We start from the raw sequence: 9,956 nt of genomic DNA on the forward strand, positions 1-9,956 counted from the left end.
TAGCGCTGTAACGCCTGAATACCGCCCCAGTGTGAAAGCAGCCTAAATAGGAGACTTTTTTTTCATTAGCTGATACATTTGTAATGCAATGGCGAGTGTGGCAGGGTCTATATCCCTTAAGAAGTAACCCTAGAAGCATTTTATCAAAATTTCTGTTACAGAAAATGCTTAAAACTTGACTTGTATCTTCATGCAGACTACTGTGAAGAAAAAAATAAAATAAATAAAATGTCAGTGAGCCAATCACACAAGCAGGAACACCAACTGTGCCTCCAGGTTGCCATAGTGCAGGGGTCTCAAACTGGCGTCCCTCCAGCTGTCGCAAAACTACAAGTCCCATGAGGCATTGCGAGGCTGACAATTACAAGCATGACTCCCTCAGGCAGAGGCATGATGGGACTTGTAGTTTTGCGACAGCCGGAGGGCCGCCAGTTTGCCATAGTGAATTGTATTTTACAGAGACTCGCAGAGCTGCAGATTGAAAAGGAAAGTAATTTTTAACAATAAGACACGGGGGAGGGGGTGTCACACAGCTATGGACAACTGCCGTAGCAGCAGAGCAATCCATCAACTGTCCGTTGCTGATAGCGGTAGGGGGCAGTGTGGTGCCGGATTCAGCACATCACACAGTTTTTTTTGTTTTTGTTTTTTTAAACAAACTTTATTTGAAGTGTACAAAACCTGCACTTCATTCATGCCGCTGTACAGCAACATTAAATTCTGTCTATGGTGCACTGCAGTAAAATGCAGCAAGTCTGCACTTTATCACAGCACACAGCTACGCAGCTCTTTGCTGTGTTGTAGTGTGAACGGGACACATAAGAAAATTGTTTTCTGTGCGTCCTTGTGGTGACAGGCATTTTACAATGCAGCAAATACGTATGCCACTGCACAATGTGTGACTAAGCCCTACGGCCCCACTTCCACTCTGGGGCGGTGGGTGGGTCGATGGTAAAGCTTCGCTATTTTTAGCAGAACTTTACCGTCAATTTCTCTGCGCTATTCGGCCGCTATCTGGGAACTTTTAGCCCCCTGCTAACGACCGAGAAAGGGTTAAAACCACCACAAAAGCACTGCTACAGCAGCGCTGCCCCATTGATTTCAATTGACAGAAGTGGTTTAGGAGCAGTGTATACAATGCTCCAAAGATGCTGCTTGCAGGAGTTTTTTTTTTTTTTTTTTTTTTTTTTAACGTCCTGCAAGTGCACCGCTCCAGTGTGAAAGCACTCAGGCTTTCACACTGGAGAGACAGGAGCACCTCTTTACAGGCGCTATTTTTAGAGCTGTAGCGCCTGTAAAGTGCCTCAGTGTGAAAGCAGCCTAAGGGCCCTTTTACATCGAACGCACTTGGATGCAGTTGGCTGCATTTTGAACTGCACAACCCCGAAATCCCAATGGAATAGACAGCCCAAAATCAAGGTAATCCTATGGGCAGAGTTTACACAAGTGCAGGGAAAAAAATAAAATAAAAGTAGAGTATGCAGCATTTTTCTGCACTGCAAATGCAGAGAACACGCTTCAATCTCACTTCAAAAGCAGCCAAGAAAGCCAAGCCCAAAAACCTAGAAAAATGCACTGCAAATATGTGCAAAAAATAAATAAAACACAGACAAGCGTGCTTCAAATGCATGTAAACATGCAGTCAAAAAACGCAGTTACAGTATGTGCAGTTTCTAAGTAAGGGCGAGATTTTTCCTTGTACCTATGCATGCATTTGATGCACTTTTCCCCATCTGCATTTGTCCTATGGAGGTCACTTGCTTCTTTCCTTGGGCTTCTATGTGCACTGTGATGCGTTGGAGTGTGTTTGCATGCATTTTCACAGGTTCGCAGAACGGGGGGAAAATTTTTTTATTTTTTTTTTTAAATGCAGCATGCTGTACTTTTATGCACTGCAATGGTGTAAACTATGCCCATAGGATAGCCTGGATTTTGGACTGTCTATGCTATTGGAGTGCAGTCCAAAATGCATCCAACCGCATGAGGTGTAAAAGGGTTGCAATATGGCCTATGTCACAATAGCATATGCTGGATTTGTTGTTTTTTTTTTCCTCCAATATTTGCACAAAAGTGGAGTTATACATCAAACGGTAATGCTCAATGATCACTACCACACTTCTGGAATGCTTACAATGGAATAAAACAAATACGAGAGCACATTGTGCCATGGTGTGAAATAATCAATGGCTGGTTTGGCAGGAGAAGGCACACCATATGCAACAGACTCTTCTGTGACAAGTCCACTAAAAACAAAAGTGTGAGAAGAAAAAAATAAAAAAGGAAGGAGAAGTGTACACTGGAGACAGCAGGCTGCACGGACAAAGCTGTTTGCCCAGCTATCCCTGCTTAAGCTTTCAGCGGCAAGGCTTTGTAAACTGGCAACACACAAGCAAACACTTTTATCTGCACCAAGAGAAACATTTCGGAAAATGGATTACAAAAAAAAAGAAAGAAAAAAAGGCAGACGGTGGAAACCGGTTATCATTTTAACTCCAATGACATTTAATCACACGGTATACTCAGGAACCTCAATCAATGCAAATTACATAACTTATTCATTACACCAGGCAATGATACAAAAAGGTGGAGTTTGGCGTATATAAAATAAACAAAATCCAAAACCAGAAACAAAGCCACGCTGACTCCCGGCGGCAATAATCCCACGGTGCCGTGCCGCTGGGCTTACATTTAACGTGAAAGTCGACATTATGGAGACATAAAGAGCTCGGCTGATCAATCATTAGCCAAATAACTGCCTTGTTCACAGTGTAAATAAAGATAAACGCTAATCGCTAAGATTTATCAATTATACTGAACACAACGTCTGCAGACTAGTGCAACACTCGCACAACGTACATATCCCACACATTCTGAAGATGGCATTTCAGGCAATACCAGGAAAAAAGCATAATAAATCATGCAGGTAAAGCGTTATTGGAGTGAAAGGTTTAAAAGGGATTGTAAAGTCTTTCCTATAAAAATAACAAACTTGTTGTACTTACCTGCTCTGTGTAGTGGATTTGCACAGAACAGCCTGGATCCTTCTCTTCTCGGGTCCCTCTTCTGTGCTCCTGGTCCCTCCCTCCTGTTGAGTGACCCCCACAGCAAGCAGCTTGCTATGGGGGGCACCCGAGCTGAGTCACAGCTCCCCTGTGTCCATTCAGACACCCAACCCCCTCTCTCCCCTGATTAGCTAGCCGACTTTGCCAGCAGCCAATGATGCTGCCAGTGTGTCTCAGCAAATCAGGAGGGAGAATCTCGGACGGCTGAGATAATCGTGGAAAACACGGGACAGAGAGGGATCTCAGATGAGGGTTAGCTGACCACAGAAGGCTTTTTACCTTAAAAGGGATTGTAAAGTAATTTTTTTTTTTTTATTAAAATAACAAACATGTTATACTTACCTCCACTGTGCAGTTCGTTTTGCACAGAGTGACCCCAAACCTGCTCTTCTAGGGTCCCTCGGCAGCTGTCTCTGCTTCTTCCCGCAGGTACTTCTCACGTTAATGCGAGCTCCCTCGCATGGTGAGAAGCACCTGCGGGCACGCTCCCGTGATATAGCCACTTGCTGTATCACACAGCGCCGCGTCATTGGATGTGATTGACAGCAGCACGAGCCAATGGCTGCGCTGCCTTCAATCCATCCACTCCAGCCAATCAGCGGCCAGGCCGAGCGGTGAAGAGGATGGCGGGGCGAGTGTGGGACTTTCGAGGGGTCAAGTAAGCAAAACGGGGGGCTAGGGGCGCCGGTGTCTTATCATATAAGGTCCTCCATCCGATAGCGGCCAGGATGAACGGCCAGGATGAACGGCCAGGATGAACGGCCAGGATGAACGGCCAGGATGAACGGCGCCTGCGCTGTGAGTCCAGGTTCTATCCCCACTATCCAAGTGGACATAGAGTAGGAATATAAAAGAGCCGAGCTCAGCGAGGTGAGCGAAGCTCGCCCGCGAGGGGCCCTCTAATATTCACAACCCTATGTCGGGTTGGATGGTGGGGTGGTGGGGCTACCACCTCCACTCACGGTGCAGGCGCCGTTCAGCTTCGGAGATTGTCCGAAGCTTCGTCTGCTCCGTACTGCGCATGCGCAGTATGGCACGGACACTATATGATGGCCGGACACTATATGGCAGAACACCGGCACTGTGAGATGTTTTTTCACCTTAATGCATAGAATGCATTAAGCTGAAAAAACATTTACCTTTACAACCCCTTTAATGCATAAAGAAAAAAAAAAGAAAAAAAATGTATATATAACCTACTGCCTTTATAATCACTTTAACTTACAGGTAAGCTTACAAAAAGCCTCACCTGTAGGACAAAGGAAACATCCTGAACTTGTATCATTTAGTAGATATTGACATCAGCCGATAACATCACTGGCGCAAGTGCAGAACTCTCTGAATTCACAGGCCACTGAGCGTGTCATGAATACAGATCGCGCTGTAACGTCATTCAAACAGCAAGAGGGAGAATAAAAATTAAAAAAAAAGACCCAGAAGGAGGAACAGGCAAAGATTAAAGTGCCAGTGTTCTGGCATATAGCGTCGGCCATCGGATACTGTCCGCCCCGTACTGCACAGGCGCAGTGCTTGTGCAATACGGAGCAGAAGGAGCTTTGGAAAATCTCTGAAGATGAACGGCGCCTGCGCCATGAGTGAAGGTGGTAGCCCCACCTTCCAAGTGGACATAGGGCTGCCGATATTAGAGGGCCCCTCGCCAAGCTTCGTGCATGGGCTCGCTGCGCTCGGCTCTTTTTATTCTAACTCTATGTCCACTTGGATGGTGGGGCTAGAACCTGGACTCATGGCACAGGCGCCGTTCAGCTTCGGAATCTGTGTACACCGGAAAGCAGTGACAGCTCCGTGCTGGAGGGCTTCTTTTGTAGGGCAAGTCTGCCATAATGCGCTCCTATGCAACGCATACTAACACATTATGGCATATAACACCCCCCCTCACCATTTTAAAATTTCTACTTGGAAAGTTTGAAGGGGTATTAAACCTATAACCCCAATAATGTAATTATATTATAATACAGGATTTATATAGTGCCAACAGATTACAATATATTGCAGCTTACCAATCATTAGATGTGGTGTTTGCATTTGTTTTCTTTTCTTTTCTTTGGCTGCCCCCCCAACCGTTTCCACCTGGCGATCTGGTCAGAAACAAACCTGTATTAGAGAGGCAACTCTGGAGGAGTGAGAACAGGAGGCACGGCCGCATTGTCAGTCTGGGGGGGAGAGTGTTACATGTATTTGCGCATTTAAATACAGTAACAATTTGACACCAAGCTCCAGCTCACCCTTTATAACCAGGTACAGCAAAAACTTTTTTTTTTTCCCCTTTTGGGATTGAAGCTGATAACTTTAAAGTTTCAATTTAGAGAACTTGTGCTTTTGAAAAACAGACTTGCTGTCTGGATCACCAGATGAAAATAGAAAAGAAAGAAAGCCTTATGCCACGTACACACGATTCGAAAATCGTACGGAAAATAACGCTTTCGAAGCGATCGTACGATAATCGGATCGTTAGTACAGAGCTTTCGAGAGCCGATTAGAACAGTACATCCGATATTATTCTATCGGACATGCACGGAAATTTTTTTCGTACGATGCCAAATCGTACGATTTTCGTTTAATCAGTACAGCCATCGTTCGAAAATGCAATACAAATGCATTACAACACATGACATCACTTCCGAATTTTTTTTCTGTCGTGCGGGAATTTTCGTGACTTTAGTAAACTCATCAGATTCGATCCGAGATTAGCATGCAATAAAAAACGGACGATCATTCATCCGATAATCTCATCGTGTGTATGGGGCATAAGGCTTGATTCACACCTAAGCATTTTTAGTGCATTTTGCTCTACAGAAAGTCTTCCATAGGAAACCATGTTAAAATGGGCTACAGTGCAAATCTGCAAAATGCACTAAAAATGCATAGGAGTGAATCAAGCCTGACACCAAAAAAAAAAAAAAAAAATACATAACAAAGCCATCACATCTAAGAATTGGTAAACTGCTAGATAATAAAAAGGTTTGCTTTTATGTTTTAAACTGCTTTTAGCCCTCGTTCACATTGAATGCAGCTTTGAAATCATGCAACTTCATCAGAAATTAAACGATTTCAAAGCCACATTTCAGTGCGACCTCAGGTCCAACTTTAAAGACAACGAAAAAAATAAAATTTGGATAGAGATAATTATATATATACTCCAAAAGTAGTGCAGGAGCTACTGTTGCAAAACAGTGCGGCACCACAAAGTCGGAATCGCACAGATTAGAACAGTGCCATCGCCGGCAACAGGCTGCGACTCAGCATAAAATTTGACCTGTCAAATCGCATAACAAAAATCGCTTTAATGTGAACAATGGCTACAGGATATCTACAGCCAAAAATCTTCGGGATGGATTGTGTAAAGGTTAGAACCTTATCAGATTTTATAGCTCTCTGGGGATCCATTAGCGAGATCTTCCCTCACTTCCTTCTCCCGGTGACACTTATTACGAGATCAAATAGGAATATACAAGGAAACAGAAAAAAGCTGACAGTTTTAGTATTCCCCTTTTAACTCTGCCCGTGTTGCTATTGAATATTTTAACTCAATTCTCACAAGTTCAAACTGTCACCAGAACAGGAAGCGAGAGGAAATTCCCGGACAGCAGGAAAACCTAGCAGGGGTTTTAAGCCTTTACCACTATATCCAAAAAGGAGAACTTTATTTAAATGTGCTTCTATTTATGGGCTGGGCAGATCTGACGCTGCAGGTTACAACTATTCCTGAAAAGATGTGCAGCCACCATATATAACCAAACTCTATAAAACTAAAAAACAAAAAGATAAGTAGAATATGTATGCAAGTACACAACTACATGCATGTAAATCATGTATATTCAATTAAACTTAATAGAACCTCCTTTTGAAGAGTAGGCAGCCCCTTCAAAATGCAAAGACCTCTGAAGACCCTTTCTTAAAGGGTGGACAGCACCCTTTAAACTCAGTAGACCTTCCTCTCAAAGGGGTAGACAACCCCTTCCCAGTTCAGTAGACACGCCTCTTGAGGGGTGGCCTGCCTGTTCCAACTCAGTAGATCACCCCCTTCAAAAGGGTGGAAAACCACATCAAGACATTTTAAGAGTGGACAGCCCCTTCAGGCTCAGCAGAATCTCCCCTCAAATATGTTGGCAGATTCTGCAAACTCAATAGGCTATTGACCTAAAGAGTAGACAGCCCCTTTCACCTGAACAGAATCTCCCTTAATGAAGGAACATCCCCTACAAATACAATCTACTCTTGAAGGGTAGACAACCCCGTCGAATAGAATCTCCCCTTAAAGAGTAGGCAGCCCCTTCAAACTCAACTAGATTTCTGCTCACAGAATGGACAGCGCATTCATACTCGACAGAATCTCTCCTTGATATACGAACAGCCCCTTCATACTCAATAGGATCTCCCCTCAATTAGTGCACATCCCTCTCAAACTCCATTGAATCTTCCCTTGAAGAGTGGACTGCCCCATACTCAACAGAATCTCCCCTTGATGAATGAATAACCTCTTCAAAACGCAATATCTCTCCCCCCCCCCTCGGAAGGTGGATAGCCCCATCAAATTAACAGCACTTTTAAACTTAATGGAATCTCCCCTTGGATAGTCATTTTAAACAATGTATTGTCTCCTCTCAAAGAGTGGGCAGACCCTTCAAACTCAACAGAATCGCCCCTTGAAGAGTGAACAGAACCTTCCACCTTAATAGAATCTCCTGAAGAGTAGACAGCCCCATCAAACTCAACAGAAAGTGAAAAGAGCCTTCCGCATCAACAGAATCTCCTTCTGAAAGATAGACAGCCCCGCGCAAACTTCAAAATCAACTTTGAAAAGTTGACTGTCCCTTAAAACTCAACAGAACCCCCCCTCCTTGAAGAGTGGGCAGCCCCTTTAAACCAAGAAGAATCTCCCCTCAAGAAGTGGGCAGATATTTCCAACTCAACAGAATTGCCTCCAAAAAGTACACAGTCTCTACCAAACTCAACAGAATCTACCCTTTAAGAGGGTAAAAGGGAGACCACTCAATAGAATTCCACCTCGGAGGGTGGACAGCCCCTTCCAACTTAGAGTAGACAGGACCCTTCATCTCAACAGAATCTCCTTCTGAAGAAACAAAACCGTTCTCTTCAAACGCAACAGAATCTACCCTACAAGGATGTACAGCCCCTTGAGTTTAAGTGGGCTGTCCATCTTAACCCCCCGGAAGGCCCTAATAGATTTCAAGGAGCTTTCCATCCCCAAAAAGGTAAAGAGTCTGAATTTAAAAGACTTGTCCACCCTTCCAAGGGAAGACTCTATTGAGGTTAATCTCAATAGAATTTTCCCTTGAACTGTTTTATCCTCAACAGAGTGATTGGAAGGGTAGACAACTCTCCCCTTTAACCTCAACAGAGTCTTCCCGTGGAAGGGTGGACAACTCTTAACCTCAATATAGTCCAAACGTGGAAGGGTGGACAACTCTTTTAAAAGGAGTTGTCCACTCTTTCAAGGGAAGACTCTGCCCGGGACTGTCCACCACCCTAACCAAAAGGGCCAATCTATTGGATTTAAAGGAACTTTCCACCCCCAAAAAGGTAAGACTCTTGAGTCTAAAGGAGTTGTTCAGACGACTGACCTGAAATGAAGTGACGATATGCAAACAATGTGGAAGTCATCTAATCCCTCTAGAGATCAATGACAGATGAGATGGGGAGAGGATGTGCATTGTACCCAATGTGATATCTATAGAGATCGGTGATGACACATACATAGACAGACAGACATGACCCCCTCCCATCACACATACACACATCTCACCGGCTTGGTGTCGGGGGTCCCCGGCCGCCCCCCTCTCCTGGTAGTTGTAGGGGGGAAAGGGGATGATCCGGGAATCCTCTCGGTAAAGGGGGAGGGGGTGTGTACGGTGCGGAGAGGGGGGCGCCGATTCTTATACAGCCGCCGCCTCTCACCTCACACCGACCGACAGGAGCGCGCACGCGGGGGCGAATAGGGGGAGCGCGCACTTCTCTCACGCGCGTCCCCGATAACAAAAAAAAAAAGCCCCGTAGATGACTAGGATTAATAATTCATACTGGTTGGCGGTAAATTAAACAAAACGGGATGAATGGTGGGGGGGCAGACAATGGAGGAGACGGAGGCGCGGCTGTGCGTGTGTGAGGGAAAAGCCCGCACCGGCCTATATACAAATCATTATTCCCCCCCACACACACACACACACTTAACGGACAATGAAACGGGTTCTGCGAGCCGTGACTGTGCTGCCGTGCCCGCGCTTTACCCCGCTTTCTCGCCGGAGCGCGCACCCTGTTCGCCTCGCGCGCGTGTCTGGCTCAACTGCAGCAGGAGGACTGAGGGGAGGCGCGCGCCCGGCGCGGACGGGGGGGGGGGGTACGTCCGACGCCGGGAGTGGAGGATGCCGGGAGATGTAGTCTGTGCGAGGAGAGAAAAGGAGGAGGGATGGAGGCTTACCTGCGGCACAAGGGGGGCGCTGAATTCGGGGATTGGCGCTACTGGTGGACACTAATGGTACTACAACAGCACTGTGTCTACTGATGACGATAACAATACGCTGATATAACACTACTAATTATATTCATCATTCAACAATGATGAACAACAATTCATCAATATTCAACCACTTCAGCCCGGACCATTTTGGTGGCCAAAGATCAGAGCACTTTTTTGCGATTTGGCACTGCGTTGTGTTAACTGACAATTGCGTGGTCATGCGACGTGGCTCCCAAATAAAATGATGTCCTTTTTTCCCCACAAATAGAGCTTTCTTTTGGTGGTATTTGATCACCTCTGCAGTTTTTATTTTTTGCACTATAAACAAAAAAAAGCATAAATTAAAAAAAAACAAAAAAAAAACATTTTTTTTTACATTTTGCTATAATAAATATCCC

General features: G+C 45.0%; 1 protein-coding gene across 1 annotated transcript in view; it reads right to left on the bottom strand.

Annotated features, from left to right (window-relative positions):
• The window catches only part of WNK3 (WNK lysine deficient protein kinase 3), a 214,588-nt gene extending 205,209 nt beyond the window's left edge, over window positions 1–9,379 (bottom strand). The window contains exon 1 of the mRNA XM_077478893.1: window positions 8,848–9,379. The gene's annotated coding sequence lies outside the window, so the exon portion shown is untranslated. The remainder of the gene's footprint in view (window positions 1–8,847) is intronic.
• Between the last annotated feature and the right edge of the window lie 577 nt (window positions 9,380–9,956).

Source organism: Lithobates pipiens, unplaced genomic scaffold (genome assembly GCF_037356315.1).
Source record: "Lithobates pipiens isolate NorthernLeopardFrog02 unplaced genomic scaffold, aLitPip1_a1.2 Scaffold_1, whole genome shotgun sequence".
In the NCBI taxonomy this organism is placed as follows: Eukaryota; Metazoa; Chordata; class Amphibia; order Anura; family Ranidae; genus Lithobates; species Lithobates pipiens.